The 12,014-nt window shown below is 43.5% G+C and overlaps 1 non-coding gene across 1 annotated transcript; it reads left to right on the forward strand.

Annotated features, from left to right (window-relative positions):
* The first annotated feature begins 4,123 nt into the window (after positions 1–4,123).
* Positions 4,124–4,262, forward strand: LOC115933680 (U4 spliceosomal RNA). Its single transcript, XR_004069534.2, has one exon. It is a non-coding gene; the product is annotated as a U4 spliceosomal RNA (small nuclear RNA).
* Positions 4,263–12,014: the final 7,752 nt, after the last annotated feature.

Genomic DNA, 12,014 nt, shown 5'->3' on the forward strand with positions numbered 1-12,014 from the left:
GATTTACAAAGAGATCCAATTAATTTAGAGATGCTTCCATTGGCACTTGCTGCTCTGGAGGGCCCCTCGCTGAGAATATTGAGTTCCTGGAACCAATGACTCACGTCGTTTATTTCTGTGCATTGTGCTCAGCCCCTGGAACCCAGCTTTCCCAATTTTAGAAGGTCAAGGGATTAACCTGTTCAGCATTTTATTTATGTATTTACTTATTTGAGTCTCACTTTGTTGCCCAGGCTGGAGTACAGTGGTGTGATCTTGGCTCACTGCAACCTCCACCTCCAGGTTTCAAGTGATTCTCCTGCCTCAGCCTCCCAAGGAGCTGGGAGTTACAGGCGTCCACCACCACGCCCAGATAATTTTTGCATTTTTAATGGAGACAGCAGTTCACCACGTTGGGCAGGTTGGTCTCAGACTCCTGGCCTCAAGTGATCCGCCCGCCTCATCCTCCCAGAGTGCTGGGATTACAGATGTGAGCCATCACATCAGGTCTTTTCAGCATTTTAAAGGGAACTCATTACCTAAATTGAGATGCTAAAAGGACTTTGCCCCAAGGGAGAACTCTTCAAGCTGACAGCCTGGCTTGGAAAACACCCACTGGATCACCAAATACTGACTGAGGCTTAAAGAGAGTTCTAAGAGCCTTTGTTGGGAACACCAAGCCCAGGACCACTCAAGCCAGTGTGTGTTTGGGCTCAGAACTCTCCTGGAATGATTCACCTCACTCTCAGTGCAGCTGAGGTTGTTGACGTCACTCTTAGCTTCCCAGGCTGTTAAAATATCAATCATACCAATACACAGGGAGAAAGGAGAAAACAGTTCAGCCTAATGGATTAATGACGTTCTTTTGAATACCTCCTAGAATATGAAGAACTGAAGCTTTCCTCAAGATAACCTTTAGGAAAACTAACAGCTTCAAAGAGAATAACCAAGATAAGCAACCCAAGGTTGGTTCCCAGGGAAAGGAGAGACGATTCAAGATGTGGACGTCTCAGAGCGCCATGTCAGCACATTGCTTCCAAGAAACAACAGTAGGTTGACCCAGTAAAGGTGCAGAGAACAAGAGTTCTTGAAGATTATTGGTTAGACTGAAAATTGAAACGTGACATGATTTTGAGTATTTACTGGAGTATAAGAAAAAAGAACGCGTGTGACTTTGATGCTTGGAACTGATTTAGTACCAGTGAATTATATTTATTTCTCCAATCACACTACTTAGTTCTGCAATGACTAATATTTATGTAATTAAAATAATGTAAATATTGTTTCTTCGGTTGCAATTTTTAGAATCAACTTCTGGCAGAGCACCAAAGACCTAATTAATTTACAAAACAGAATGCAAACATTATAGTATGGGTGCTGTGAAAGTAACAGTAGCATTAATAGCAGTCGGGCAAAGATGGGGAGAAGGGTAGGGTGAGGAAGGAATAGCAAGATCCTCATGTTGCCCAGGGGAGGCTCAAGAGGAATGGTCTCCTGTTAATGGAAAAAGAAACAGCAAAGTTATAAAGGGAAACAAACCAATGGGAAAAACTATTACTATATGTTGATGAAAGACAAGTCTTGGAGGGTTGCGGAGGAAAGAGTGTAAGAAAACAGCCTGTTGCAAGGCAAGAGTAATGCCACCTGAAGTGAAATCACCATCAGGATCGATGTTTGACTCCTGAATACCAAGGTGTTCCTGCAGTCAGGCCAAGAAACAATTCCTGTAGCATAGATAACCCCTTATAAAGATGCTTATCTAACTTTCCCAGTGGTCACACACTTTGTGGGAGGGTCTGAGACGTGACCAACTGTACATGTTTTACCAAAAGCAGCTTGCTATATAAAGACTACTTTCTGGAGGGCAAGTATAGGAATCAACCGTCTCTTGGCCACCAGAGATATTGCTTCTGTTTGTTAGCTCCTATTAAATGTTTCTTTCTTTCTTAGCTAGATGCGGTGACTCATGCCTGTAATCCCAGCACTATGGGAGGGTGAGGCAGGCGAGTGTCACCTGAGGTCAGGAGTTCAAGACCAGTCTGGCCAACATGGTGAAACCCCATCTCTACTAAAAATACAAAAATTAGGCGTGGTGATGCACTCCTGTAATCCCAGCTACTTGGGAGGCTGAGGCAGGAGAATCACTTGAACCCAGGAGGCGGAGGCTGTAGTGAGGTGAAATCATGCCACTGACTCCAGCCTGGGCAACAGAGTGACTTTTTTTTTTTTTTTTTTTTTTTGAGATAGGGTATGACTCTGTTGTTCAGGCTGGAGTGCAATGGCATGATCATGGCTCACTGCAACCTCCGCCTTCCAGGCTCAAGTGATCCACATCAGTCTCCCAAGTAGCTGGGACTACAGGCATGCACCACCATGCCCAGCTAATTTTTGTATGTTTGGTGGAGATAGAGTCTCATTATGTTGCCTAGGCTGGTCTCAAACTCCTGGGCTCAAGGGATCTATCTGCTTCAGTCCCCCCAAAGTGCTGGAATTACAGGCATGAGCCACCATGCCCAGCCTAAATGTTTCTTTCTGAGAAACTGGATTTGTTAGTCTCTTTCTTCTACCTCTCAGCTCCTTTGGCCTCTGGGGATGGGTTTACCTGCTTATCACAGAAAAAAGAGGTAACGTAAGACAGGAAATTTTATTTTTTAAAAAAACTGTTTTAATTTTTAGTTTTTTTATTTTTTGTGATGGAGTCTTGCTCTGTTGCCTAGGCTGGAGTATTGTGGCATAATCTTGGCTCACTGCAACCCCCACCTCCCAGGTTCAAGCGATTCTCCTGCCTCAGCCTCCCAAGTCTCTGGGAATTACAGGCACCTGCCACCATGCCCAGCTAATTTTTGTATTTTTACTGGAGATGGAGTTTCACCACATTGGCCAGGCTGATCTCAAACTCCTGATCTCAAGTGATCTACCCGCCTCAGGCTCCCAAAGTGCTGGGAGGAAATTTTCTCATGTTTCATGGTTGGGTGAGGGAGTCTCAATAGATTAATATATCAATAAATAGAGTTATAAGCCTATATTACATAGAATTATGTGTGCATCCACCCAAAGAATGCAGAAAATAGTTAAATGTGGTTATCCTGGAGAGCAGGACTCCTTCATGGAGAGCAAGACTTTGCTCATTTAATATTATTCTATAGCTCAGGAATCAGTTAACTATGGCCCACAGGCTGGCTGCCTCTTTTGTAAATAAAGTTTTATTGGGACACAGTCACACTCATTTGTATAAATATGTGGATGTATGAGTGTATGGATGACTTTGTGTTGATAATGGGAGAGTTGAGTAGTTGTGACAGAGACCACATAGCCTAAAATATTTGTCATTTGGCCTTTTAAGAAAAAATTTGCTGACCTCTGCTATAGACTATGATTTAAAAAAAAAAAACCCATATGTATGCTTTATCCTGATTTTAAAAAATTAAAGTGAGGGGAAAGTCTAAGCTGCCCACTTTTCAAAGTCTATTTCCAAACCACTGTAGACTTGAACTCTAGGTTATAAAACCTCCACATAACTTCTTTTCATTCCTAAATTGTCTCTAGTCACATGCATTTGATCCTGGGACTGGAATATTCACCATATTGTTCTATTTAATATTTCCAGCTCTCAATAACAACAACAAAAATGTGGCATACAAAAAACCATGAAAAGCACACTCTGAAGACATGAAGCAAACATTGGGACCAGACTCATATATGACACAGATGTTGGAGCTATCAGACATTAATTATGATTAATATGTTAAAGGATCTAAAGGAAAAGGTAGACAGCATGCAAGACCAGATAGGTAATTGCAGCAGAGAAATGGAAACCATTATAAAGAATCAAATGGAAATACTAGAAACAAAACACAGTAATGGAGATGAGATGTGCTTTTGATGGGCCCATCAGTATAATTTGTAGAGCTGGGTAAAGAATAAGTAAACTTAAAGATATTACCCAAAATAAAATGCAAAGAGGAAAAAAGCAAAAAAAAAAATCTCAAGACAGTACAGATAATCCAAGAACTGTAGGACAATACCAGAAATATCAGACAGTCTAACATAAGCATAATTAGAATTCCAGAAGAAGAAGAAAAAATTACGCAGAAAACGTATCTGAGAAAAATAATGGCTGAGAACTTTAAAAAATTAGTGACAGAGCTTTATGCAGTGGCAGTATCATAGCCAATGAGGTTTATCTGAGGTGTGATTATTGCTAATTGAAAACTTTTCCCAATACTCCACCATGATGACTTGAAATATAATCAGCATTGGCAATTTTTGACAGTCTGTACAGACACTGAACTTTATAGTTAAAAAAAAGAAAAAACTTAGAGACACAGAATCAAAGACCTAAGAATACCAGAGCACACCAGCAGGATAAATACCAAAAACAAAGAAACAAACATACCTACACATATCATATGTAAATTGCTGTAAATCAAAGACAAAGAGAAACTCTTGAAGGCGATCAGAGAAAATAAACATGCTGTCTATTGAGGAACAAGGATACAACAGACTTCTGTCAGAAACCATGCAAGCCAGAACACGATGGATTAACATCTTTAAAGTACTAAATGAAGAAAAAAAAAAAGGCTGGCAATCCAAAATTCTATACCTACTTAGAATATCCTTAAAAAGATATGAGAAGTAAAAACCTTCTCAGGCAGACAGAGATTGAGGAAATTCATTGCCAGTAAACGTACTCTACCATAAATACTAAAGGCAGATCTTTAGGCCGGGTGCGGTGGCTCATGCCTGTAATCCCAGCACTTTGGGAGGCTAAGATGGGCAGATCACAATGTCAGGAGATCAAGACCATCCTGGCTAACATGGTGAAACCCTGTCTCTACTAAAAATACAACAAAACAAAAAAATTAGCTGGACATGGTGGCGGGTGCCTGTAGTCCCAGCTACTTGGGAGGCTGAGGCAGGAGAATGGTGTGAACCCAGGAGGTGGAGCTTGCAGTAAGCGGAGATTGCATCACTGCACTCCAGCCTGGGTGACAGAGCGAGACTCTTGTATCAAATAAATAAATAAATAAATAAAAAATAAAGGTAGATCTTTAGGGAGAAGGAATATGATAAAGGTCAAAAAAGCATCAAAATAAAATAAATAAAAGCAAAGTAAAACATTTTTTCTTTACTTATATTTCCTCTAAAAGATAACTGTTAAAAGCAAACATGGTAACGATAGAATACGTGTTTATAACATATGGAAAAGTGAAATGTATGGCAAACAAGGCACAAGAAACGGGAAGGAAGAATTGGAAATATATTTTTATAAAACACTTACAATAACTGTGGAATTGCATAACATTATTTGAAGGTGTACTCAGATTATTTTAAAATGTATATTTTAAATGCTAGAGCAACCACTAAAACTGTTTTTAAAGTATAAATGAGATAAAATTGAGTCATAGAAATACTTTAATAGAGGGGATATTCAATATTGATATATTAATAGAAGAGACAAAATTGAATCATAAAAAATACTTCCAGTCTGGGCAACATAGGAAGACTCTACCTATGAAAAAAAAATTAGCCAGCCATGATGGCACACACCTGTAGTTTGGGAGACTGAGGTGGGAGGATTTCTTGAGCCTAGGAGGTTGAGGCTGCAGTGAGCTGTGATTGAGCTACTGCACTCCAGATTGAATGGCAGAGTGAGACACTCTCAAAATAAAATAAAATAATAGAAAAATAAACACAGAGAATGTTGTAAAAGAGAAAAAACAGCAAACAACACATAGAACAACTAGAAAACAGCTAGTAACATGGTAAATTTAAATCTGACCATATCAATAACCATTTAAAATATGAATGGTCTAAACATGCCAATTAAAAGACTATGACTGAATAAAAAAGCGTGCCTCAACTTTATGCTGTCTACAATAAACCCACTTTAAAGATAAGACATACATACATTAAAAGTAAATGGATGGAGGCCAGGCATGGTGGCTCATGCCTGTAATCCCAGCACTTTGGGATGCCAAGGCAGGCAGATCACTTGAGGCCAGGGGTTTGAGACCAGCCTGGCCAACATGGCAAAATCTCATCTTTACAATTAAAAATGAAAAAAAAAAAGGAAATGGATGGAGAAATGTACACTATGCAAACACCAGCCAAAAGAAAGCTGGAGTAGCTGTATTAATTTTAAAGTAAACTTAAAACAAGGAAGATAATCAGGAATAGAGGCATTATATAGTAATAAAGGGGTCAATTATCCAAGAAGACGTAACAGTTCTCTACGTGTTTGCACCTAACCACAGAGGCTTCAAAATCCCCAAGACAAAAACTAATAGATTTGAAAGGAGAAATAGAGAAATCCACAATTACAGTTTGAGAGTTCAACACTCCTCTTTCAGTAAATGGTGGAATAAGTAGGCAAAAAATCATTAAGGTTATAAATGACCCAAACAACACGATCAACCAATCGTGTCTAATTTGGTCTAATTAACATTTATAGGACTTTTTACCCAACAACAGCATTTCTCAATTGTACATGGAACATTAATTAGCCAAGAACATTTGCCATATTTTGGGCTACAAAATGCCCATGTAAAGGCAATATTCCATATAACAGGTAGTTGTGGTCTGATATGTAGCTGAGAAGAGCAGGTTTGGATAGTTTCAAACAAAGTTCCTCTTTTCTTTTGCCTGTCTCCTTCTTTCCATCTCTGCTGCCCTTCTACTCCCACTAAGAAACCCTGTATGGAAACATTCATGTAACTGATTACCTTCTTTATTAATCCATTCCACAGACATTAGCTAGACACCTGCTGTGTACCAGGTGCACCACCATGCTGACGACTGACTGGGTGTAAAGTAAAAGACGGCATTGCCAGGGCTGGTGAGTGCCTCGCAAATGAAGACTGCAGCCTTCTCCAGACTGAATCAAAGCAATGTACTGAGAAGGAGGGAGGGGCACAGAGACTGAAGGTATTGGAAACTAGGGAGAGCAAAGAGAACTAAAAATGAAAGGTGATTCTTTTTCTTTCTTTCTTTCTTTTTTGTTTTTGGAGAGAGTCTCGCCCTGTCACCCAGGCTGGAGTACAGTGGCGCGATCTCAGCTTACTGCAATCTCTACCTCCTAGGTTCAAGCGATTCTCACGCCTCAGCCTCTGGAGTAGCTGGGATTATAGGCACGCACCACCATGCTGGCTAATTTTTGTATTTTTGGTAGAGACGAGGTTTCACCATGTTGGCCAGGCTGGACTGGAACTCCTGACCTCATGATCCACCCGCCTCAGCCTCCCAAAGTGCTGGGATTACAGGCATGGGCCACCGCACCCAGACTCTTTTTCTTAATAAAAAGCTGCCTGCCACAAGTATCAAAAATAAGCTGGCCTTATTTGTGGTTGACCACAAAGGCTCAGAGTTGGTGGGGCCCAAGAGGTCACCTCTCCTAGCCTAGACCCAGAGAGGCAACCGCAATCCTAAATGTAGACCACACTAGACTTGTAGGTTAATCAGGACTGCCATAACACAGTATCCCAGACTGGGCAGCTTAAACAAGATAAATTTTTTTTTCATAATTCTAGAGACTGAAAGTCAAAAATTAAGGTGTCAGCAGGGTTCATTTTTTCCGAGGCCTTTCCTTGGCTTGTAGACGGCCACCTCTGTCTTCATATGGTCTTCCTTCAGCGTGTGTCTGTGTCTTAATCTCCTTTTCTTCTTGGTACACCAGTCATACTGGATTAGGGCGCACACTAGTGACTTCATTTTACTTTGATTACCTCTTTAAAGACCCTGTCTCCAAACACAGCCAATTATGAGGCATTAGGTTTAAGACTTCCACATATGAATTTTGAGGGACCCAATTTAGCCTATAGTGTAGCTCTGAATAGCTCTGAAGCCCAGCCTCCCATGGGAAGAGATCATAGAGAGAAGAGAGCTCTGAAACCCTGCTATGGCCAGTGCAGAGGTGTCCACTGGATGCACGGAACTCTTGCCTGTAAGGGTAGCAGCTGCTGGGACTCAGGTCCCCTGCAGTCACATTCAGGGTCCCCATTGATCCAAGACATACCTGTCTCTAGCCAGTGCCAGGAAAGCCGGCTCTGATCTTGGCCACTGTGAGTTTAGTGCCCAGCCCTATATCCTTTGTAAACTCCTCATTTCAGCACCACTGGTGGACAGTGCTCTGAGAGGACAGGGCAATTTGAGGCAGAGGCTCCAGTGGGCTGCCCTACACCCAGCATTATGGCGGGCGTCCAACCACTGCCTCCTGCTCTGCCTCGTGGGAGCCTGGGCAGCCCCCACTGGCAGAAGCACCTGATCCTTACAGATGAGATGGTAAGTGGGGCGGCAGGGGTAAGTGGTGATGAAAACAATCCCTCCGCCCCTCCTTGGGAGAGATGGAGAATCTAAATATAAAGGCTTCTGCTCCTGAAAGATTGAGTTGAAAGGTAATGCAATTTTGCATTATCCTAAGTTTGATGGCAGAATTCTTCTTCCCATGGGAAATCTTTCAGGAGCAACTCGTTCTTACTGGATAGTGAGCTCAATACTGAATTTCAGTTTTTCTGCAAGTGGAATAGCAGCTGTCAAACTGGGCGTTTGGCAGGAAGGGCCACTCAGGCTATAAGGCCTGCAGGTCTGGAGGCCTCTGGCCTGCCTGCACACCTTCAGGGTGCTTTCTGGAGAGGCTGGACTCCTGGGGCACACCCTAACCACCAGCCCAGCCGCCACTTTTTCTAGTCACCTTCTGGACATCACACACACCTCTCTTTTCTTTCCATGCAAATAAGGATAATTTCCCAACAGAGAAGGCAGGAAGGAAGTTAGACAATGCATAGAAAGCAAATGTCACCCAACAAGCATGTGTTCAGCCTGCATTATTTCTGCTATTTGATCCAAAAACACCTATTCACTACAGATTATTTCCATCGATCAAAGGATAAATATTTCCCTCCACACGGGAGTTCAACAGAACCAACTGAAGGGCTCAGGGGTGGGGCTGGGGAAACAGATGTGTACGGGGCCCAGAAGGACCGTCTTCTGACTGGCTGGTTCTGCATGGCTGCCTTCTGGTAATAAAAAGCTGTCAAAGCATTCTGGACAATGACATTCTACATAAAAGCCTACTTGGAGGACTTTCTGAATGATTATTTCTTGGTAATAAATAGTAAGAAGAGCACTATATGAAATGCCCCTGCCTCAGATAGTACCTGTTGTAGTTCAAGATGCAGAGTGGCTCCAGGCTGGGGAGGCCGCTTAGTTCAGACTTCCTCCGAAGGTGAGGATCCATATAGCATCCTGGAGGGGTGAGGTCCTCTGGCAGCCTGCCCCCTCAGGTGCCAGAGAGCTCACTCCTGACTGGACATCCTGTCCTGCACTGAACAGCTCTCACAGTTAAAACATGTCTTTCTTTGTCCTCTCAAACATTCATTTATGGTCCTGGTTTCTTCCCTGTGGCATTATACTGAATGAGTCCATTTTCTCTTCCTCTTTCCTTCCAACAGATGCTGTCGAAACCTCTCCTCCCTCCCCTGGGTCTTTCTGAGCTAAGCCTCTCGCTTCTGTGAAGTCTCACCCACAGGAGACTTTCTCGCCTGCCATCCTGGTTGTCCTCACATGAACCTTCTCTAGAAGTTAAGGATTTGTATTGGGGGGGTGCGTATCACTTCCGCCTACATTCCAGGAGCCAGGACTTGATTACAGGCCTAGGCAGTTGTGTGTGTTGGGTGGGAGGGGGCTGAGGCTGGCGATGCGGTTCCCAACTGGGCATTTGCTTCCAGAACAACTCCATACCATGCGAGGGGACCACAGGTGTTTGAGGTATGCCTCCAGCTATCTCTGCTGCACAGCCTGAGACAGCCTGCCGTTCGGGAGGTGTTAAATAACATTTTCTCATACTGTGCTTACGCTTATATTCTTAACCCCAGCTAAAATGTTAACTTTAAAACAACTAAGGATTTTTCACTTCAAGATCCAGAAAAATAATATGAAAAACCCGTTGCTGTGTAACAAATTATCCCCAATCGTGCTGACTTAATAATACATGCAGTTTCAGTGGGTCAAGGTTTGGGAGCAGCCCCGCCAGGCAGTCTGATCTGAGGTTTCTCGTGAGGCTGCTGTCAGTGTGTCAGCTGGGTTGCAGGCCTCTGAAGGCTTGACAGGGGCTGGCGGGGCCCATTCCAAGGCAGTTCATCCACTTGGCTGGTGGGAGGCCTCAGCCACCAGCACCAACTTGCTGGCCATCGAGCTGTGTGGGCATCTCCACAGGCTGCCTGAGTGTCCTCGAGATACAGGGACTGACTTCCTTCGGAGTGAATGGTCCAAGAACATGCAAGGCAAATGCAGCTGTGTCTTTCATGGCCTGGCTTCAGACAGCACATATCTTCCCATCTGCTAACTGTTCTGCAGTTAGAAGTGAGCACTCTGTCTGTCCCACACTCAAGGGAAGGGGAATTAGGCTCCACACGTTGAAGAGAGGACTGCCACAGCATTTGTGGACATACTTTGAAATGCCTAAAATATTTCAATTTCAAACCTCCTCTATAGAAATATTTTCCTGTCTTTTCCCCCAGAATCTAATACAATAATTGCTGTCTTTGAATTTTTTTCTTCCTCCGTTTTCCATTTAACAGTGATGCAAATCTAGAGCCCACCTCACTGGCTGCATTTTTCTTAAAATGGCAGGGGTACCTCTATTTGCTCCCTGTTTTTTCTTCTTCTCAATGACTCTCTGCCTATGAAATAGACGAGCACCCCCTCTGAAGTGTGCACAAAGAAGCCTGGGTTCTCCTCAGGTGGGCGGCCTCACCTGAGTCCGAAATGGTGATGGTCTCAGGGACAGGCTTATCCAAACCTGGATGGAGTATGGAGGAGGACTCTCTTCAGGGCCGTTTGCATTGTCAGTCCTATAAGACGGATTTTTTTTTTGAGAAGTGTGGCAACTCAGGATGGATGGAATCACAAGAACCACAGATCCTGTTGCTGGTGGTTTTAAGCACTCATCAAAGCATAGCCTTGAATGAGGTGAAGAACATTTTACTCATCACATTCTCCTCAGTGGGACGACTCCATTTGTTCTGAAGACATTCTCTGTTAAGCTGCTTGGAGTCGTGTATGAGGGAGAGCCCAAGGCAGGCCTGATGTGCCTAAGACAAACAAGGGAAATCTGTCCCGCTAGGCAGGTAGAGCTGTGGGACTAGGAAGCTAGGGAGGGCCACGTCCCTCAGGATGCGTCCCCTCCTTGTGACCCTAGTCCCAATTATTTAACGGGTTTGACCAAGACACAGAATGCAGATATGTATGGAGTTCTTCTGCAGACTGCTGAAGGGGCCAAGTTCTGGGGAAAGAGAGCAAAACTTCCAAGAATGCACAAGTTCCAAGTGCAAAGGAGACAGTAGAAACAGAAGACCCGGGAACCAGGGGGAAAGCTTTGGATTTCTCAAGCATAGAATCTGTTGGCATCCAAGTTGATTTTACCTCGCTCTTCAGGGGAAAGGAGACTCCTGGGGTATCAATCATATATATGGGCTGTCAGAGCACTGTACACCCAAATAACGTCACACACCCTTCTCCCTGAATACCAAAGCTCTGCACTAACACTCAAGCCACGGTAAGGAAAACGGGCCAGCGTCCACATTTAGCCAGGGCAAGCACATGACCATGTCATCGTTACAGTGGCTCCCCCTTATCAGCTGGATCAAAACGTGGGGCTCCTATTTCCAAGAACAACAAAAGCAGCCTGCAGGTGTGGGTGCTTCATCCTTGTCTGAATCTCTGGATGGCGAGGTGTGCTTCGGAAAGACCCGCTTCAGCAATTTTCCCTTCTCTCCTACAAGTCTACTCCTATCCATACGTAAACCTCCTCTTGTATCAAATGAATAGGAAAACTTTCTCTTGCCCCCAGCTACTGCCATTTCTTCTGCTCCTATTCATGTATGAGTAAAATTTCTTGGAAGTTGGTTATAGCTGATGTAGCTACAGACTGGCCAGCTTTGACCTAATCTACCCTGTGCCTCCACCCCCACTTTTCCACAGAAAGGGCCCTTGTCAAGCCACCTATGGCTTTTGTGTTCCCAAGCCAATGGCTGCTC

Source organism: Gorilla gorilla, chromosome 12 (genome assembly GCF_029281585.2).
Source record: "Gorilla gorilla gorilla isolate KB3781 chromosome 12, NHGRI_mGorGor1-v2.1_pri, whole genome shotgun sequence".
In the NCBI taxonomy this organism is placed as follows: Eukaryota; Metazoa; Chordata; class Mammalia; order Primates; family Hominidae; genus Gorilla; species Gorilla gorilla.